The 22,301-nt window shown below is 39.4% G+C and overlaps 1 protein-coding gene across 9 annotated transcripts in view; it reads right to left on the bottom strand.

Annotated features, from left to right (window-relative positions):
- The window catches only part of IL15 (interleukin 15), a 77,978-nt gene that overhangs the window by 16,969 nt on the left and 38,708 nt on the right, over nt 1–22,301 (bottom strand). For 3 of the 9 annotated variants that reach the window (XM_064585092.1, XM_064585091.1, XM_064585094.1), the window contains one exon: nt 20,241–20,357. The exons of 5 other annotated variants lie outside the window; for them this stretch is intronic. The gene's annotated coding sequence lies outside the window, so the exon portion shown is untranslated. Of the gene's footprint in view, nt 1–16,066; nt 16,107–20,240; nt 20,358–22,301 lie in introns of all 9 variants that reach the window. One more of the 9 variants, XM_064585093.1, reaches the window with a different exon arrangement.

The raw sequence follows: 22,301 nt of genomic DNA, 5'->3' as shown, positions 1-22,301 counted from the left end.
ATTGACACTTTAAAAACAGGTCTTTCAAATTTCTTGTGTGAAACAGAACTCAAGCTCTTTCACATCCATTATCGCATTTGATTTTCACAAAATACCTGATAGAGGGAAGTGGCTGAAACCAGGTTAATTACTTTCTGAGAAGACAAATCTAGGGATGAAATAAATCACCCACTTCCTTTTATATCATATTTTTGGAGAACCAGGAAAACAGTGTTTAATTTTTTTTTAAGATTTTATTTATTTATTTGACAGAGAGAGAGAGATACAAATAGGCCAACTGTTTAATCCTGGCATACTAATTGTGTGTGATCATGAAATGCGCTCTCAGTCAGCATCTTTGGTTTGTCCTTCAGTCATCTGGGGGCCTGGACCCAGGATCAAAAAAGGACTGAATCTCGGTCTTGTGCTCAAGTGGTTCACAAAGTTTAAGCAGGGATTTTTTTTTTTTTTTTCGATCTTGTGGTTGGGTGTCACCGCAGGATGGTTGTTGACCTTATGGCAACACCTCTACGCTAGCAGGATGTCACCGGCCCGGGGTAAGACATCGGGAAGAGCTGACAAATCAACACAGCTAGGCAGCTCCCAGAGCTGTAATTCTGGAGTGACTTGTGAAAATAATTGTACACATCTTGCACTCCATACCAACACTATAGTCCTTCCCAGCGAGGAAATATAATCTAACACACTGCTGTTTTGTCTTGTTTTATTCTGCTTAATTATTTACTCGCCCAGTCACACGTTTGAAGTCAATTTTAAAAGGTTTAGCAGAGAGGAAGGGTTTTAAGTCTCGGTTAATTTGGTAAACACATTCATCTGTTCACACACAAAAAAACAAAAAATGAGGGAAGACCAATGCCGCATGCTCATGTGACTATAAAGAATGGAAGACAGTGGGGTGCCTGGGTGACTCAGTCATTAAGCGTCTGCCTTCTGCTCAAGTCATGATCCCAGGGTCCTGGGATCGAGTCCCGCGTCAGGCTCCTTGCTCTGCGGGGAGTCTGCTTCTCCCTCTCCCTCTGTTTCCCCCACACACTTGTGCTCTCTTTCTCTCTCTGTCTCAAATTTTTAAAAAAGTCTTCAAAAAAAAAAAAAAAATGGAAGACAGCATTGTTGCCCTGTACTCATGTAACAAATATTTATTGAGTACTTACTATGTGCTAGGTATTTATCTCTGACCTTGGGATACATCGATGAATGCAGAGGACAAACTACCTTGATTTTAGAGGGAAAGACAGACCACTTATAATATAGGTAAACTAGTTAATTATATGTTTCATTAGGGAGAGATAAGTGATGTAAGGAAAAAGGAAACACAGAATAGGGCATGAAGGACGCGGCTGCGATTTGGAGTAGGTTGTCAGGGTCGAGTTCAGTGAGAATAAAATCAGATCAAAGATGGACAGGCAGCAAGGGAATGCGCCCCAAGGATACCTGAGTAAAGAGCATCTGAAGCAGAGGGAAGAGCTAGAGCAAAGGCACCAAGGCAGCAAGCATGCCTATGAGTGTGAGGTTCGGAAAAGAGGCCGAGGGAGTGAGCAAGAGAAAGTAGTCGGCGATGAGAGCAGGAAGGTACACAGGGAGGCATGGGTCAGACTGGGCCCTTGCGGTCACTGCACCCGTCTACAGCTTGAAATCACTGCAGCACTTTGTCACAGCAGACAGCTGATACCATCTGAAGGACCTTGTTAAGAATCTGTCTTGGCTCTTGTGTTAAGGACAGGCTGGGCAGGGCGGGGCCAGGAGGGCAAGGCTGGAAGCAGGGGTGCAGGTGACTCATGGCGGTGGCTGCCACGTGGGGTTGGCAGTGGAGACTAGGACACGTGGTTGGAGTCTGGAAACACCGTTATGACGGAACCAACAGGATTTCCTGACAGACCGGATGTGGGGCATCTGAGAAAGAAATACTCCCAAGTCTTTGTCCCTGAGCACATGAGAAATGGAGCGGCCACCAACTGAAATGAGATAGGCTGTGGGTGGAGTTGATACTTTGAAGGGAGGGGGCAGATAAGGAGTTTTTATTCTGGACGTGTGGAGTTTGGGACATCAAGTACATATCTACATGAAAATGTCAAATAGGCAGTCAGACGTTAGAATCTTGAGTTCAGGAAAGTGCTTTGAGCCTGAAATCCACATCGGATTCATGACACTGGTTGAGATCACCAAGGAAAAGGTAGAGAAAAGGACCAAACCTGAGCCAAGGCATTTCAATATTAACTAGTCAGAGAGACAAAAAAAGGACCAGCAAAGAAAAACTCAAAGGGAAGACCAGAGAAAAGGGGAAAAATGAAGAGAGTGTGATGTTCTAGACATCAATGAAAATTATATCCAGGAAAAGAAATGATGATCACATCAAAGGTGCTGACAGGTCAAAGACGACACAGATTGAGCCCTGAAGGGGGTTTAGCAACATGGGGGTCCTGGGGGACTCTGACAAGAGCATTTTCAAGGGAGTGATGGAGACAGAAGCCTGCCCGAAATGGGTTGAGGAGAAAGTGGGAGGAAAGGATTTATAAAATGTTCGTGCAGGCAACATTTTGCAGAATACTGCTCCAAAAGGGAGAAAAAGGGCGGTAAAAGGTAATAGAAGGTGGGGGGAAATAACAGCATGTCTATATGCTGAGGAAAACCTTGAGGATGTTAGAAGGAGAAGGGACCATTGCCAGAGTGAGGTTCTTGAATAGGCAAGTGAGGAGGAGAATGGGATTTCATGCACAAGTGGGCTGGTGGCTGGGTCATCCATTGTCATGGAAGGAAGGCTATGGGTCAGGGTAGGTGCAATGTCTGGGTGGTAGAGAGCTGTCGTGGTGTATGTGCTCAACTGTTGCTTCGGTTTTCTCAGTGAATTAGGACAAAAAGTCATCGGCAGAGAGTGAGGGCAGGGAGGGAGCATTAGGGGTTGAGGACAGAGGAAAATGTATGAAATAGCCATTGAGGTAAGTAGGAGAATGACAAATGTAAGTACAGCATGGGACCCATGCCCATTGGAAGTCCATGGTCGTGAATGGTCAGAAAGGAAGATTAGTCGGCACGTGTGTTTTCTCCAGCCACATTAAACTGTGAGGAAGAGGCAGGCCCGGCAGAGGTGGAGAACTGTATTTAATCGGGGTCGTGTATGTCAACAAGCACAAGTAAGAGACAGGCAAGGGACTTTCGAGTCTATGTAAAGGAGTATATTAGAGATACATCCAGGAAACCTAATTTTCTGTTTTTATTACAAAACTTCATGGAGGAAGTGTTCCTGGAATCATCTCATAAAGCATAAATAGATGTTAGATGTAAGGGAAGAGAGAGAGACAACATTCAAGGTGGAGGAAAGAGCCCAAGCAAGGACATATGCAAACAAGTGCAGTGTGTACTCAGAGGAAAGAGTGTCATTGGCTAACAGTGTGAAAGCTGGGGTGGGTACGAGTGGACAAAAGAGTCGTGGGTGTACGAAGCAGGGACTGCAAACATAGTCTCTACAGGGCCGAGGGTAAGACTGTCAGCCTCTGTCTTGCATTCCCAGTCACAACTACTCAACCCTCGTATGAGAGTGGGAAACAGCCATAGACAATGCATGAATGAATGCATTCGGAGCAGACAGTCGGAATTTGACCCACGGGCTATAGTTCACAGACCTCTGACTCCTGGGGGAATCTCTTAGTCAGTCCCAATTGGAAAAGAGTTGAGAAAGTGATACGTTTAAATGTCTCAAATTGTCCTGTTATTAAGGGTACCAGCATTTTTTTCAGTAATCGCTTTTAAGCTGTTTTCAATTGACACTAATATTATGAAATTTTCAAATACAAAATTGCATTAAACACAATCTGTGCTCAGTATTAAAGCTAAAAAAAAACCCCAATACAGACTATGTTACCATGGGTACTACTTTGACTTTTAAAAATTAATTCATATAAGATCTAAAGTTGGTATTCAATTCTTTCATAAGGCCACACAACTTGTTAACAAGGCCTATAAATCTCCCAATTTATCAAAACAACAAAAATAAATGATTAAGTAAGATGTTTCTTCTTTTAAAAATACTATTTCACATAAGGTTTACAAAGTATGTATTTTTAATATATATATATATTTTTAAATAAAAACAGTATTTAGTTTTGGCGAATAGTTAAGACAAATTGCTTGATTATATTGAAATGTTTCTAAAGCAAGTCATAACCATTTAAATGTCTATGCTACCAGCGTGGTTCCCTGGTGGCTCAGTGGGTTAAGCATCCAACTCTGGATTTTGGCTCAGGTCATGATTTGGCTCAGGGTCATTAGGTCAAGGCCCACATCGGGCTCCATGCTGGGCCTGGAGCCTGCTTAAGATTCTCTCTCTCCCTCTGTTTCTCCCCCACTCGCGTGCATATGAGTGTGTGTCCTCTCTCTCTCTCTCAAATAAATAAATCTTTTTTAAAAATGTCTATACTACCAAAGACCAAGGCAATAATAAAATTTGGATACTTATGATGACTGCTCAAAAAGCATTAATTAAATCGATGGTATTATAAAAAATAGAGAAACACTTCAGGTAGTTTATCATCTAAGAAAGACAATGATGTATACATGTAGCTGGAGGGCACATATACTCTGATCATAGTTCCATGTAGCAATATATTCATGTGCTTTTTTTAATCATTTGGTGCAAAGGTTCTTGAAAAATGTGTTGCCTAAGTGTTTCTGAAAAATGCTAGCTAGTATAATTCTCTAGGGCAGGTACAATGGACAGCTTGCCCAGAATAGCACAGCTCTAATATTGAACCTAGTGTCTAGGAATAGTTAACGAAATCTGCTCCTCTAGCCCAGTTTCCAAAAGTACTGCATTCAGAACACTTGGGAAAGGTGAAGAAATTCTCCCAAATCAGAGCACAAAAGGACAAAAAGTTGGAAATTATGAGACAGTGCTAGAAATTCCAACATAGGATTGAAATGGAACTCCAGAAAGAGCAAAGAGAATGGAGAGGAGGAAATAATTACAAAATGATTTTTTAACAATGCTATAGAGTTGGAAAAAGACACCAGCTTTCACTTTGAAGAGGCATAAAAAGTACTGATGAAAAACGTGGTATTTTTTAACCTAAATTCTCTAATTCCGGGATAAAGAACACCATGCTAATAGTATTCGTGGAGTACAACCAAGTTACTTAAAAACAAATATCAGAATGAATCCGATCATGTGGTACTTAGAAGACAACAGAACTAATCTTCAAAGTTTAAGGGAAAATGAATTTGAACCTAGAAAGATATTAGTATTTAAGAAAGAGAGCAAAAAATATTTTTTCATACCAGACTTTCGAAAGTGTAAGATCCACAGAATGTGAAATAATAGTGAAAATGTGAAAATGCATTTGGGGAAAATAAAAATGTCCAAAATAATAGAAAAAGATGTGGGATATAATAATATGAAGCATAAAACAAGTAACATTTATATTTGGGCTTAAATAAAGGCACTGTTCTTCTAAAGTACAAGGTCTTTTATCTGCTTCATTCATTCATTTTGCAAAAATGTGAGATCCTTGTGATTGGAAACGCTGTTTGTCTTGTCCATTACTGTACCTCCAACACATAAAAGCATACTAGCTTAATATAATAAGCGCATATTCTATGTTTGTTGGATTTGGTTTTTCATTTATTTGCAATTACATTGTTCCTCTTCTCACAACCATCAATCTCTTAGCTGCCCTTGCGTCCCCATCCAGCAGGTGTAGCAGTTAGTCACTGTAAAAACTACCCTAACTGGCACCCTAAGTTCCCTCCGCATTTCATCTTCCTGCTACTTTGATATTGCTAAATTCAAATTACAAGCTACAAAGTACTGCTGGAAAAAATATGCCATTATAACTTCTTGAGACACAACCTCCAATGTATTTTATTAAGGCTAATAATTTCTTGCTCTCTGACATTCTCCACACTTTAAAAATCAGCTTTATTGAGGTATAATTTCAGCCTTAATAAAATACACTCAGTTTAGGTATACAGCATGGGAATTTACACAACCGAAATTGGCAAATGCTAGGTATCACTGCCTTTTTTTTTTTTTAAGAACCAACTTCCTTGCCTACCACGGACTATAGCCTTACTCATTTTTGTACTTAAATTTCTCAAAAATGTTTTAAAATCTTTGTGTTTTTCTGTGTTTTAACTCTTCTTCTAAGGACACAGCACTGAAAAATAAAAAGGTAAAAATGAGTAATTCTAAAGTATCACTGACAGTGTCCTCAGTTACCGTGGAGAAAGTGAAATTTTACACAGGATGGCAAGAAAGACCTCACTAAAACGGTGACATTATATTTAAAGTAGAAACCTTGAGTCAGCAAACAGTATCTGAGGAAATGGTTTTCCTGGCAGAGGCAACAAGAAACACAAAGACCAAAAAAAAAAGAGGAAGAAATATAAAGACGCTGTGGGAGAAGTGTGCCAAGAAGAGCAAGGAGGCTCATTCAGACAGATGTCCAGGAGGTAAGGGGACAGGGGGGTTAAGTAAGGGACAGTGGCGGGCAAGTATGCCATCAGGTAAGGACTTGGGTTTAACTGGAAAACTTGTTTGAAGCATGTTGAGCACAGGGAAGATGGGATTGTCTTAGACTTCAAAAGCCACACAGTGGTTGCAGCATTGAGGAAGACTCTGCATGGGCACAGGGAGACAAGCTGGGGGGTTGCTACAATAATCCAGGGTACTGGTAACAGCGATGGAGAGAGGTGTATATCCCGATGAACTGATGTTAGGTACAAAAGAAAGAGAAGTGTCAAGGATGACTCTGAAGGCTCTGGCCTGAAAGGGGAAGAGCAGGGTTGCCATTGTTTAAAACAAAGGAGGCTCTGGGCGCCTGGGTGGCTCAGTTGGTTAAGCGACTGCCTTTGGCTCGGGTCATGATCCTGGAGTCCCGGGATCGAGTCCCGCATCAGGCTCCCTGCTCAGTGGGGAGTCTGCTTCTCCCTCTGACTCTCATGCTCTCTGTCTCTCATTGTCTCTCTCACAAATAAATAAAATCTTAAAAAAAAAAAAATTAAAACAAAGGAGGCTCTGAAAGGAACAGGTCTGAGAAAAAAAGTCAGGAGCTCAATTTTGAAAAGATTAAGTTTCATGATTATTAGATATTCAATTTTATTAAGATGTGTGGAGGAGAGCTGGATTTCAGCACAGATGTCCCAGAAAGAATTATGGGAATATTGATAATATACCAAATAAGCAATGAATCAGTGAAGGCAAAGGGAACCAGAGGCCTATTGGTCTTCACTGTTCAGTTCTGCACAGCATTACTGGGTATGCCCTGTGTGCGAGGCATTAGGGGCTACAAAGGGGAATAACCATAGCCCCCGTTTCTTCAGGAAATTATAGAAACCCACACATACTTTCATTATAATATTAAAAATGCTAAGACAGTTTGGGGGTCCAGCTTTTTACGCTGAGAGAAAACATCCTCGAGGATACGACAAAAAAAGACTACCTGAGAGGATGAATAAAATTAGCCAATCCAGGGAAGGAGAAAAGAACTTTCCAGGCAGAGGGAAAATAGTGGGCAAAGGCAGAGAGGCATGAAACAATAGGAAGGATGCAGGGAAACCCCAACACTGCAATTTTCCTAGCACGAGTTAGAGAAAGGGAGTGGTAGTGGTAGAGTGAAGGATGAATGGGCTAAGTCATGGGAAGCCCTGCCTGACAGGAGAATGTGCTGTTCACTGTGTTCATGAGTGCCACGGCATGATTAAATCTGCACTGGCTACAGATCACCTTGACCACTGTGCAGAGGGTGTATGTGAAGGAAGCGAGACTGAAGGTAGGAAAATAGGTAAATTATTATTACAGTCGTCAACATAAGGAACTAACCTGAGGAAGAAGTAATAGGAATTGAAAAGTAGCCACAATATTATCATAGTTATCTGGAGTAATACTGCCCAGCAAAATGGGCAGGGCTTGTTGGCAGTCTGGGAATGCTGCGTGAGGGAGGAGGAAGAGTCTAGGACGCCTAACAGGTTGTGTGCTTTGATGTCTGGGTCGTTAGGTCACTAATTGAGATTGGACACAGGCAGGGCTCGTAGGAGGGGAAGATGATTCACTCAGTGTTGCCAATGCTAAGTTTGGAAGGCTGGCTGGGATACCAAAGAAAATGTCCAGGCAGACAGATGAATATGCAAATTAAAGCTTCAGAGATGGCAGGGCTAGAGATAGAATGCATTGGCTTAAACCATGAGTTCAGAGGAGATCAAGCTCAGAGAGCATGGAAAGAGAAAACTGCAGTGAGAAAAGAGAGAACAGCCATCTTTAACCTTTCTTCAGATAATGGCTTCAGTGAAAGGATTCTAATTGCTTCAGGTTATTGGTAACAGCTAACGTGATCATACAGCAAGCAATTACAGCACTCTCATGGACTCTGATGGCGCATCTCCTTGAATGTAAGAAGCACATTTTTTCAGTGTGAATGTTTCTGAAATAGGGTTCACGTCTTATAAATGATCTCTATCCTCATCCTCGGAAAAGCTGTTATTAAAAAGATTGTGCTTCTTAAAAAACTGATGGTGTTTCACCGCAGGTTCTCTGGGAAGGAGACTGACAGATTTATGGGCAGGAGGTATACTGAGAAATGTCTTTAGGATCAGTATCTGTGAGGGAGGGGTAAGAAAGCTCACTGGGCAGAGGGAGAAGTAAGGCCACTGTGCCATCACCAACTCGGCTTTGAGGAGCTCGAAAGCTGGGATGGCTCTCGGGAGCTGTACCAAGTTGGGAAAAGCCCTTAAAACACTCCCCTCCTCCCAAAACACGGGACACAGGCTGCCTCTGGAGCGTGGGTGTGACCTTGGATAAGGAGAGTTTTTCCCAGAGATGACTGTCCTCTGAGACTCTAGCAAGCGGCACTCCTGGCAGCTGTGGTAACCAACTCTCATCCCTTAAGAAGAATATGGTCACAGCATGGCATCCATTACAAGTGACATTTATGAATGAAGGAAGTGCAGCATTTTTATCTCAGTATCATTTGATCTTACTATGATCATGAAGTATTAAACATAAATCTTCTCTGGCACAACCCATTTCAAGTCAGGAAAATGGAGATGAGCACAGAACATACCTCCTATTTTTAGTAAAAGTTAGGTCATCTGAAATCCTACCCTATATGGGATAAAATAGAGAAAGAGAATTATTTCTGAAAATTAAAGAAATAATGTAAGATCGAAAAAGACATTCACTACAAAATTCCTAGGGATTTACTGAAAATTATTTGGGAATGAAAGAGTAAAATAATAATGGTTAAGTGCTAAGTTACTGAGCACTTAGAAGGACAGGCAGATTTACCATAAAATCAGTGGTGCTCTAACCCCTCGGTCTTGCATTGCCAATGGTGAGGAAGCAACAGTCCTAGCCCTGTCGACGGGGGCATCAAGAATGGGTGGCCCCAGCCTTTGGTCACCTTCTACCTTCTAGAGGTCATACTGGGTTTGCAAACAGGTACTAACTGTGGGCAGGCTGCCAACACTTCCTTCGATCTATTTGGACTCCAATGACAATTTAACCCCAGCAGACCTCATGAGGAATCTGAACCTCATCTGTGAGTCTAAGGATGTGAATACAATGCATCAGGGCCACCATGTCCCAAGTCCTCAGCCACTTAACATTCCCTCCCCGCATCTCTCACAGCAAGACCTGCCCACAGGGTAGGGACAGGGAGTCAAGAGGAAGCAGTAAGGACCTGGCCAAGCTGTGGAGGCACTGGCCTGTCCAGATCAGGTCAAGTGAAACCCAAAAGCTGGATTTCTCCGAGGCTTCCCTCCAAACAAGGAGGACTGCCTGAGCAGGCAGCTGTGGGGTAATCAGAAATGCAGTATTTCCAGTAATGTGTTATCAAGGTAAATGAATACTTCCTAAGCCATCAATAATAACAAACAAATTCCAACTCACTTTGCTATAGAAAAAAAATAAATTTTCTCTCTATTTACTCTATAAAAAATATTTAAAATCATCATCATCATCATCTAAAAGAGGACATCTGAGTCTACACAGACAAAGATTTGTAGGAAATAAAGTATATAAAGGTGAGTTAGGAAGTTTTTTTACTGATAATGATAACATTTTGTGATGTTTGTGGTATTTTTCAGTTCTTTTAGTATTTGTAATTTGTGATTGCTCTTCCCATTCTAAATAAATACCCCAAAATGTGCTGGTTGACTAATTTTGTGTTCATAATTTAGTACTCTTTTTATTAAAGAGGGCCCGGACCCTGTAAATGCTTGAGGCCCTACAAACCTGGATTCGCTCTTATTTATAATGTGCTAGACACTTCTTCCAAGCACTCAATTGATTTAATCAGGTAAATGTATGAGGTAGATGCTTTCATTCGATGAGAAAGTTGAGGACAAAGACTTCAAGGAACTTGCCAAAAGTGACTCACGGAGGACAAGACAGTGTCAAGATTTGAACGCATCTCACTCCTGAGCTCATGTTCTTTCAACTCTATGCTATACTGAAATAAGCAATTTATAGATTCTTTTGATGCACTTTGATATGCAGCCTTTCAATTATCATTCAATACTTACTAAGTCCCTTTTTTGATTAAGGGAATGTGCTAGGTGCTGGGTAATATCAGGCAGATACTATAAAGCTCCTATCCCCCACAAACCATACTGACTAATAAGGAGACCCAAAATGCTGCAACAGAAAACATAATAAAATCAAAGGCATTAAGAAGTGCCACAAATAAATAAAGGAGAAATAATGAATTAAACATTCTCATCTGCCGAGTGAAAGAGTGTGAGCAATGGTGTATAAACATAAGCTAAGTCTTCCTTTTATTCATGTAACGTTGGGGAGCTAATGTTACAATATTTTAAAATTTCAACTCAAGATAGTGGATATATTTGGGATAACACATTTTTAAAGTTTCATTTCAAGACTAATTAACAGATGTTTTCTGAGTACCTATGAAGTGACTGGCATTTTGATAGGTATTTGGTGATCACATTGAGAAAAAAAATTTCATATCTGGAAAGAATAGCAGAGATCCTAGAATCTACCCTCTTTTGTAATGAGGAAGCTGAGGCCAAAAAGATATGTGGCATATGTTTCAAGAGTCACCTCTTTCAGGAAGCCTTTCCCTAAATGACCACAGTCACAGACCATTTTACCTTTTTATAAACTCCGCATAGGCTTTGTTTGGTGGCTCTTGTTCTTTGATTGGGTACTTGTTTTATACATAGTGAGGTCATGAGCTTTTTAGCTCTTTTTTTTTAATGATCAATGACACCTTTAGCATCTAAAAGCTATAGACTCTTTCCTCAGAAAAATGCACAGAAGCACATATCCAAAAATTTAAATAAAATCATCTTAAGATTAAACATTCAGTCCTCTAGAGGCCTCAGGATCCCAGGTTAAAGATCTTTCTTCTAGACTGTTGGCTTCATGAAATGATTTTTTTCTTATACATGCCCATAATACATGCATACAGTACACTTATCTGTGTATCTCCTATAGTGCTCAATATTGCAATAAATATGGTAGAAGTTTAGTAAATGTCTACTGATTTGAGTTATCCAAGAACTAAGCTGCAGCCAACTGAAGACACAGAACCAGACTCATCACTCTCTGCCTGGTTATGTCTTACACTATTTCATGATTTCTCTTAAAAACAAAACAAAACAAAACAAAACAAAACAAAACAAAACAAAACAAAAACGGGGTGGGAGGGAGGCGCATGGGCCTGGATGGCTCAGTCGGTTAGGTGGCTGCCTTCGGCTCAGATCATGATTTCAGGGTCCTGGGATCGAGCCCCATGTCAGGCTCTCTGCTCAGCAGGAAATTTGCTTTTCCCTCTCCTTCTGTCCCTCCCCCCCCCCGGCTCATGCTATCTTTTTCTCACTCTCTCAAAAAAAAAAAAAAATCTTAAAAAAAAAAAAAGAAGACACAGTCATTAACATTGTGGTCTCAGTTTTACAGTGGAGGTAAAATAAACATTCAAGTACAAACTCAGCATAACCACTTAGATAGGACTATATGTGCAATAAAAATTCACATTTAGGACAGGACAGCACCTGTAACCTAGACAATACTCAATAAATATCTGTAAGGTGATTGTGAGTACATGAATAAATGAATAATAAGGAATGACTAAATGCTACTGCTAGTGGAGAAGGCTTTTGGATGGGGTGGCCATTGCGGTTGGTATTGAAGAGTAAGTTGTGATAAGCACAGGGTGTTGTATGGCAGTGTTGAATGACTATACTGTACACCTGAAACTAATATTACACTGTATGTTAACTAACTGGAATTTAAATACAAACTTAAAAAAAAAGTGAACAAAATTTGAATAGGAAGGAGGATATTCCAGCTAAGATAGACGCAGCATAAGTAATACCATCTGATTAGGAGAAAACCCAAGAGCTTCCACTGAATATAAAGTATTAAAGGGGGTCAGAGGAAATTGTAGGGAAGCAAAATTTGTCACCCCAAAATGTGTCTCTTTGGCACTGGATTATTTTAAGTTGATTATTTTTAAGAAACAGAATGTTCAGGGGCGCCTGGGTAGCTCAGTTGGTTAAGCAACTGCCTTCGGCTCGGGTCATGATCCTGGAGTCCCAGAATCGAGTCCCGCATTGGGTTCCCTGCTCGGCAGGGAGTCTGCTTCTCTCTCTGACCCTCCCCCCTCTCATGCTCTCTCTATCTCATTCTCTCTCTCAAATAAATAAATAAAATCTTTGGGGAAAAAAAAAAAGAAACAGAAGGTTCGGGGAAAAACTTTGGCCTTACCCCTAACTGCCGAAAAGAATTAAGAGTACCTACCCTGGAAAGGAAGATATCAGCATGGATAACAACAGTATAATATGAACTAGGGGTGGTAGACAGGGAGGAACTTAGTAAAATCAGTGCTTCTGCATGGCCCAGCCAATATTTGTTTACTGAAAGGGCACTTGTTATGATTGAGCACTGGGTATTATATGTAAGTGATGAATCACTAAATTCTACTCCTGAAACCATTATTACACTGTATGTTAACTAGAATCTAAATAAAAATTTGAAGAAAATAAATAAATAAACAAATAAATAAATAAATAAATAAATAAATAAAAGGTACTCCCTACCTGTTCAGTAATTCCCCCCCCCCAAAAAAAATATTTACTCTTTTTCATCTTCCTGTGAATTGTCTTCCCTCCCTTTGAAGTCCCAAACCCCTAACCTGTTCTCCTTAGCTCTGGATGGCATATACTCCTCAGTTGCCTGACTGCCGTGGGCCTCATATTCTTATGGAGCCCCCCTACATACATAGTTCAATTTGATTTTCTCCTGTTAATCTGTCTCATGTCAATTTAATTCTTAGACCAGCCACAAGAATCTTGAAAGGTAGAGGAAAGTTTTTCACCATCAAAATACATTTGAATAGTCAGGCTGGAGTAGGATTACATGTGACCTAGAAAGTGAAGCTGAGGAATCTGATTTGATTTTCTAGATTCTGAGACAGTGATGTTACCTAACAGTTGTCCTTGACAGTAATTATTAATTAAATGCAAAACTGAAGAGAAAAAAGTCACATATCATTTTTTAACATCTGCTTGTATAAACACTCAGACCAGTTATTCATCTATTAAAAAAAAAAAAAACTATTGCCCTAATCTGATAAATAGTCCTTCTACTTTAATAAATAAGTTTGTGATTCCTGGTAATCAACAGTCATTCTTTTTACAGGAAAGGAAAGACTTGATTTTTCAAGAGTGAGAATTTGTAATTGATTTAATACTGAGCCCATGTGTTAATTATTAGCTGGATAAGTACAAGGTTGGGTCATAATTAGTTCATATCCCATATGAAATTTTCCAGCTCCTTAGCACATATGCCTATTAGGAGCTCTCTTCTGGACCGTGGTCCTCTTTGTTACTGTTGCTTCCTTAAGTGTATTTTTTTTTTTTTATTTGCTTTATCAAGTGTTCATACTCTTTCTGTATTTTGACCTGGCTACTAAAACTCGTCATTATTCAGTCTCTCTACAAATCCACTCACAGTATGATTGGGGTATAGCCCCCTGTAGGACTCTACCTAGGGAGCTGGCATCCATCTTGTCGGTTCAGATGAAAGAATGAACAACTAGAGGTCATATCAACCCCCATGGCATGGCCAGACCAACCAAGGAACACATAGGCTCAAGGGATAGGAATACTTACTCATCATCCAAAGTAACCCATAGGACAAGGAGTTAATCAGCACTAATGAAATCTCTCACATACAGACAAAGATATTTTTCAGATTCCAAGTCTCTTGAGATGAAACAGACCTCCAAAGGACCAGATGGAGCCGGCACCAGAAGTTAGTAAGTAGCATCTGCTAACATGACCCTCAGGGCCTCCGATCAGCAGTGTCCACCTTCTCAGGAGACCCCTGCCCCAAATTTTGCCCTTAAAAACCCTCACTTACAAGGCATCAGAGAATTTGGGATTTTTGAGCATTAGCACCCCATTTTCCTGGATGGTGCCACTCCAATAAAATAGTCTATCTTTGTTCACTGCAAGAGCTCAGTGTCCGTTTTTATTGGCTTGCTGTGCACTGAGTGGACGAACTCTCGTTTGGTTCAGTTACAGACGTTTATGGGGGAAAAGTCTGTAACTTGATAAAATTAATTTTATTTGTGGAATTCAATTATCAATATTTTCCAAGGTTAGACTCAGTAAAGAAAATCCAGAGTTAATCACCAGTAAGTAAAGTTTTCCTAGAGTTCACATTTTCTTTCAACAAATATGGATCTTAATTTAAGGAGAGGGTGAACAAAGCTGGATATTAATGTATTAATAATTTATATGGGAAGCTAATAGTTAAACTTGCCTTTGCTGCTAACTCTGAACAAACACCCAGAAAAAAACTCCACAGTTCAGAGAAAACTATTTTTGAAGGAGAAAAGGTACACTAAAAGAACAAAGTCTTGCATTAATAATCTCTATAGTAGAGTACATGCATTCAATGTATCTAATGTTGACTCTTCATGAAAAATTTTGAACAATTGTCTAGAAAAATCACTTCTCAGCAGAAACTACTTCGACATGAGCTCTAAGTCTGTGAATTAAATTGAAATCCACAGTCTGTATGGTGCCAAAAGAAAATAATGACTCTTGGCCTCAGGAACAACAAAATGGGTCACTTAAAGTCTGAGAGTTACATACAACAAATGGAGATAATAGGCTTTCTGTACTAATAACCCCTTATCAAGCCAATTAATGACTTAACTCGAGCACCCAAAGAGATTCTGTGGGTTATTATCTGAAAAAAAAGAAGGCTCTACAATAGGATAAAAAGACCATGCGGAGTGATTGCCTTAGGAAAAAAAAATGTTTTCTCACTTTCCGGTAGAAATAGCTGAAACATAAATTATATGGGAATGAGAAATATGTTAAGAATCCTGTTATTTCACTTTGATTCCCTTGGGCACCCATTATCATGCTAGAACTGAATATTTACATAAAATAAACACCATTAGCAGAAAAGAAGATGACAGAAAATTCTTTTCCCACTTAGGGCATTTCAACATCTGGGCTACCATGGGCCATTAAAGCACAATGAAACCGCCTGCCTGGCCTGCCATGTACCCTTTTATTTATTTATTTTTAAGGGAAAATGTCAGGAAATATCTGTATAGTTTAGACTCCCTTTGGCTGCTGAGCAACCTGTTTCCAGGAAAAGCAAAAGATTACTATGACTTTTATTCCCTTTGAAAAAAAAATGTCTTCTCTTCCTTTTTAACTTCGGTTAATTAAACATGCCAACTCATACGAAAAAAAGAGAAGGAAAGAAACCATGTTCACGGTGCATCTCATGTAAGAGTTCAGAGCAAAAATCAAAAGCTGTTTTGGGGAAAGAAGAAAAATACACAAGAAGGGCAAACAGGCAGTCTCTCAGGCTCCGCTTAAGGAAGGCAACACAGGACGGCTAATAAGTCGCAGAATTTAGGTCTGTACTGGCTGAGCTGAATATCATAGATGTCAGCCCATACGAATACAAAGACAGGCTGACATGGCCACAAAATGTAAGTGGAGAAAAAGTTTTAATATAGAAGAATTTGCATTAAAGGATGCTCATTTCAGTTAAGAAATCTCCCCAAAATGTTCAATTAATACTCACTGAGGATTCCCTGGTTTGAGGCAGTTCTTGGGAGCTATGCCTAGGGTAACAAAAGAGGTGAATTACTGAACATAAATGATATTTGGTCTTTGACAGTGTAAATATCCAAGGAAGACACCCAGAAAGCTTGGGTCTAATGTACAGCATGGATGGGTCCAACAAGACTATGGAGCCCCTGAAGGAAGGCTGGTGGGAGAGGAGTTCTGTATGGAAGAAAGTGGTCATATGAAGGATACATCCAAATACACTGGGCAAACACAGCTCTGAGTTAAAACTAACACTCAGGTTCTGAGTTTTTAATGGCACACAGGGCAGCAACTTATAAAGATAATTTCCGATCACATTTTATAAGACTTTCCTTTATAGCCAAGACATAAAGCCATCTCCATAAAGGAAGCTTTACAACAAAACTTTCCATCAAGTGTTCGACAGAAACAGAACCAACTGACAAGTCTCTGATATTCAAAGAACAACAAAAAAATAAAAATGGTAATACAATATTTATTCAGTGGAACGAAGCACATAAAACACAGGAGATAGCTCACTTCTGGACATGGTATTGGTGGCATTAGGCTTCCTGTCTTGAACACTCAGAGTCACACTCTCCCTCCAGCTATAATAAAATATTGCTATCCAGATAGAAAATCAACACATTGGCTTCCAAAGCACATGGACTCGGTAGTTTTCCTATCAGAATCCTACAGCTTTATGAAGCCACGTATTGACGGAATGGCAGTGTAAAAAGAAAATAAAACCAAAAGAAAAACAGACAAACAGCTGTTTTCCCTTACACTGAGGTATCGCTGCAAACATATAGTAGTGTAGGTTCTTACACAGTGAAAACTCTTTTTGTTCTCTACACTCTAAATGACACATGAATCATTTGTTCTGTTTTGGTTGCCATTTTCCAAACTTTATTACCAGAAAAATCATTCCCTATGTGCATGTTGCCCAAAATATCCTCCCTTCCAGGGAGAGAAGTTATATAGCTCAGACCCCATTTCTAATTTAACTGTTCATTTAATTTTCTTCAACACTTTAAAACATCAGCTGGATGCTTTGACTTGTCACAACTGGGCCATCAACTTGGTGGAGAACCCATAAGAATGGCAATACTAGACCTTCATACCACATATTTCACAAAGAAAGGCAAAATCAACTTTGCTAAGACAACACATAACAACTCTGGCCATCGTCTGCCATTAATGATGTCTGTGTTTTAATATTCAGTACTTTATCCTCGAGAGCAGAAACAGGAATTTCTCATTAAAGAACAATTATGCATATTTTGTGGCCAATAGCATGCCAAGTAAAAGATATTTCTGGTAAAATAAAGAGAAATAAGAAAAAAATGGGACACTTATTTGAGAAGAGCAAAGTGTGCATAAAAGTTGGACCCCAAGAAAGTTTTCTTGTGTGAAGAAAGAAAACAAATCCTATAACTTAAGTATGACAAGCTCCATACGCATTCCAATGAATTTTACTCTAATATTCACGCAGGTTCAACTATAAAATTTTTTCATGTGTCTTTATGAGATCCAGCAAACAAATTTCTAAGCAGTCAAACAAACAACCACAAAAAAAAAAAAAAACTCCAGCAACTCAGAAACTGACCAAAATACGTCATAGGTGTTTAAAATAATAGAAACTTAGAAAACTGCTCATTTAATAGTTGGGGACTATAAAGTTCAGAGATGTCTAGTGACTTATATGTAGTTATTGAGAAAAACCAGGACTGGACTTTGTTTCACACACAAACTACACTGTTCCCAATACAATTGAGCAGGTTATAGTCTAAGAGGCTGTTTGACCTGGTTAAATCATGGGGAAAAAAGCAGATGCCTATTATCGTCTTAATGAGGGGGAAAAAAAGAAGATTCAAAGCTGCCAATAAAGAAATCAATGATTCTCTGAAAAAAAGTTGTCCTCAACAGCCTAAGAAATATATGCCATATAATTGTTTATGTTATTTAAAATTGTTTATGTTTATATTATTTAAAAGGAAAACTTATCTGTTTTCCTTTTTCGTAGTGTGCACCACTTCAAATATTCTGCTTCATAAAAATCCATGTGGTCTCCAGTCAATGGTAGCTTTATTTGAGAATGGGATTTTTCTTAATTGACTTTATGTCTTCGGCAGTTTGCAGCGATCTTTAGCACACTGCTATAGGAATTATAGTCACTCAACTCAATTGCTTCTTAAAAGCATATAAATAAAAAGAAAAACTATGCACTCAAACTTCCGGAAGATATGGAAATGAGCATGACTCTTGGTTAACCAACTCTTTAAAGTGTGTTTATAAGATAAGCAGGGGGGAGACAGGGTACAAAGGAGAAACCAAAGCTTGAAATCAAACAGGGCAGACTAAACCAACATTAGTGCAAATCACAGAAATATGGACAGCATAACAAAACCTAATGTACGTGATTCTTGACCAGCTGGATCTCCTATTTTACGGGACCGGTGTGCATGGAAAGCTCGTGTTGGAACGCCGTGAGGTGGTACCTTTTATAGCACCGCGGGGCACCAACACAGTCTGACTATATAGCAGTAAGTGGTCTCCATAATGCCCACGGATAACATCCAACCCTCTGATCAATGTGATACGGGGACAAAGGTCTATCATTCAACCAAACCCCCGGCTTGACCTCTAGATCTGTCAATTACTGTTTTGAGTAATAGGACGTGGCAAGAAGAATTATACACCCCATCCCACCCCCAAAATCCCACCCTAAATGTGTATATGATGAAGGATCGCCCCTGGGGCTGTGTTATGTTATATAGGCACAGCTGACCTTAATAGAGAAATTATTGAAGGGGGTGGGGAGGAGGTCGCTAAGCTAATCACACGAGGCTTTAAAAGCAGAGAATTTTTTTCTGTGTGGTAGCAGAAGCAGAAGCCAGGGAGGCTCAGATCATAAGAAGGACTACACATGCCTTTGAGGGAGCCATTGTAAGCAGCAATCCTGGTGGCCTCTGGGAGTGGTGTATGACTTCCTGATAGCCAGCAAGAAAATAAGGACCTCACTCCTACAACCACAAAGAACTAAGTTCTGCCAACAAGCTGAATGAGTTTGGCATGGATTCTTTCCAGAGCCTCCGTATAATAGCCCAGCCTGGCAGAAACCTTAATTTCTACCTTGAGACCCTGAGTAGAATATCCAATTGAGCCTGTCTGACTTCTGATCTCCAAAACTGTGATATAGTTAACGGGTGTAATTTTAAGTCACTAAGTTCGTAAAGATTTGCTATAAAGCATAGAAAACTAATATATAAGGAAATTTATTTAACTTCCAGAGCTTCTGAAAAACATAAAAGACAAATCATTAATGGTTGTAATGAGAAGACACATCATGTGCCTGGTACAGTATTTAACATGCAGTAAGAATTCAAGACGCAATTACTGTGCCTTTAAATACTTCATTTTATGACACTTCAGAGATTTCTGACACATTTTCTAAGTCAACCTTTCTGAGATCCTCTGCAAACTTGTTTGGGTAATACTTCTGCCTTTGTTCCCCTATACACAGAACAGATTTACAGGTCTGTGAAATTAAAATGAACATTTTATACGAGATAGCACGATAAAACAATCCGATGATTCTACAAAGCACATGTGAAAAGCAGTCTTGTTCATTTGTATGTGCATCCTATACTTGCTACACTTCAAGTGATCATAAAGTAACCACAACAAAAAGGATGTGCATCCTAATCAGTAAGCAAAGGTCCCAAGAGCTCTAGGTTGTGGCTCTCTACTACAATAAAGAGCACCTGAAGAATTACCGGAAACCTGCACAAATCTAGTATCAACTTTAGTGAAACATTTTAAATTTTGGCACCCAAACAGAAAGATCAAGTGCTTTGTTAATGTTCAGTTTGCTGACTTGTTGAACTGCTCCAAATAATGTGCAGTTACCGAAGTACAAATGTGTGTTGAGAGAGAAGGACAGATAGTTAATTATGCTGGAATATTTGGAATGGAGTGAGAAACCAGAGTGTTTGTTCTGAGAGAGATAAACCACATAATAAAACTGAAAAGAGAGTGAATTCATGAGGCTATTTTCAGGATGACAGGATGTTTTGTATGTTAGGCAAATGGACAAAAGTTAGGGAAAGGCAGCAAATTACAGAATGTGAGTGGAAACACATTGTGAGAAGAAATAAACACATTACCTCTTATGTGTCATAAGAGGCAGTTCTTTGAACTGCCATCTAATAGTGGCGAGCTCTGAGGACAGTGGTACCAGGAGGTTATTATCCATCCAAAGAGTGCAAGGAAGCTGTAGAAAGCTGTTGGAAGCAAAGAAAGATCATCAACACAGGAAATATGGTGAGGAGGTAAGGCGAAGTTGAGGTATTTGATTTGGGTGACCATAATTCCCAGAGCAATGTGCTAAGGGAATTGCCAAAAAATACAAAGTCAATCAAATAAAATCATATCCTGGTTCACATAAAGCTACCCTTCAACGAGAGACCATGTGAATGTGAATAGTTGGGCTGAATGTATTTGTAATTGGATGAAAAATACGTAAAGAAGGAAATTTTATCAGTCTACCCCAAATTAATCCATTCAACAAATATCAATCGCCCACTGCAATGCTCTAAGTGCTGGCTATGAAGTGAAGATACGGCGGTGATCCAGGTCAATGTCATACCTGTCCTTGTTGAGCTCACTGCTCAGTGAGGAAGACAAACCCACAGCTATTACATAATAGTGGGAATTACTAGAGGACGACACTATGAAAACACTCAAGAGAGGTGTCTAGCCTGAAAAAAACTTTCTGAAGGAAGTAACATGGAAGCTGGGACCTCCAGGGCAAGCAGACATTCCTTAAGTGAAAAGAGGATGGGAGAGTTCCAAGTGGAGGGGGCCACATATCTAAAAGCTAGAAGATAAGAAACTTGAGTTGTGTTTTCAAGAAAATGAAGACATTCCCTAAAACTAAGGCTATACTCAACATATATACTTGTCTATAAACTGGAATACTTTTACTTTGTTATTACTGGTTTTGTGTGTTTTTAAATTGGGCATTGCCAAGCTAGAAGTGGTTAGGAGCCCTCCCTGATTTTATGTATGAAGTTTGCTCTTATGTATGAAATCTACTGTTCAATCTAGATCCTGTGAATATTTTTCAATGGAAAATTCTTGCTACTCCCAAATGTTTGAAAACCCTTGTTTTTAGTAAAATGGGCAAGTTTGTGTTTCCGTTTTGTCATACTTACCCACAAGATACTGTAGTATATAAATTATAAAGTCACTGAGACTATAAAACAACAAAGATATATGCAACAAAATATTTTGCTGTGAAGTCACTTAGAAAGTAAGGAAACTCTAACCAATTGAAATGACATTGAAACTACTAGATTAGAACAACAAACACAAAACTAAAATCACTCCCCATCCCTATTCTATGCTCTTTAAGCCTTGGTTATACCCTGAGAGAGAGAGAGAGAGAAAAAAAAAAAAACTGAATTAAAATATATTTATATTTTTGTCATCAAGGAATAAAAGTGACAGCCATTAAGAATTTACTTCCTATTGCTAAACCACTCTAGATAGTATAATGATCAACTAACAAGACTTTAAAACTCTCAAGCTAGTAGATTTCCTCATAGATACAAACAGATCCTTCATTCAACACATTCGTTACAAGTAGCTACAATTTTTCTTTAATTATAAACAATTACAATGAGCTGTACAGAACTTAAACCATATCTTACCTCATATTATTATGTGCTAGTAATGATTACTGAAGTACAGAAAAAAATATACAACTGTTAGCCCTTGTATATAGAAAAATAGTTACATTTTATCAGATGTGAAATGAAAAGCCACCCTGTTATGAAGATGGCCACAACAATCCTTGTCATCCCTGGGCCCTTATACAATGTCACTTTACCACTCCTCCCATCGAGAGGTGGAGTCTATTTCTCCTCCCACTAATCTGGACTGGCCCTGTCCCTAGAACTTGCTATGACTGAGAGGATGTGACAGAAACAATGAGCAATCTCCAAGGCTAGGTTCTAGGAGGCCTTGCCACTGTGTTTTCTCCATCTTGGAATGCTTCCGCTGCCATGAAAGAAAATCCAGGGAAACCTCTAATGAAGAAACTACGTGGAGAGAAAAACTCAGAGCAGAGCCAGTCCCAAGTTCCCAGACATGTGAATGAGGAGACCTTGGATAAGACCAGACAAGACCAGCAGAAAAGTTGACCAGCCAACAGACAGGATCAT

The sequence above is a fragment of the Mirounga angustirostris genome, unplaced genomic scaffold (genome assembly GCF_029215605.1).
Source record: "Mirounga angustirostris isolate CCGP_5_RB_7025 unplaced genomic scaffold, mMirAng1.0.hap1 SCAF_2, whole genome shotgun sequence".
Classification (NCBI taxonomy): Eukaryota; Metazoa; Chordata; class Mammalia; order Carnivora; family Phocidae; genus Mirounga; species Mirounga angustirostris.
Note: the sequence above shows the minus strand (reverse complement) of the source record. Positions and strands in the feature narration are given on the sequence as shown.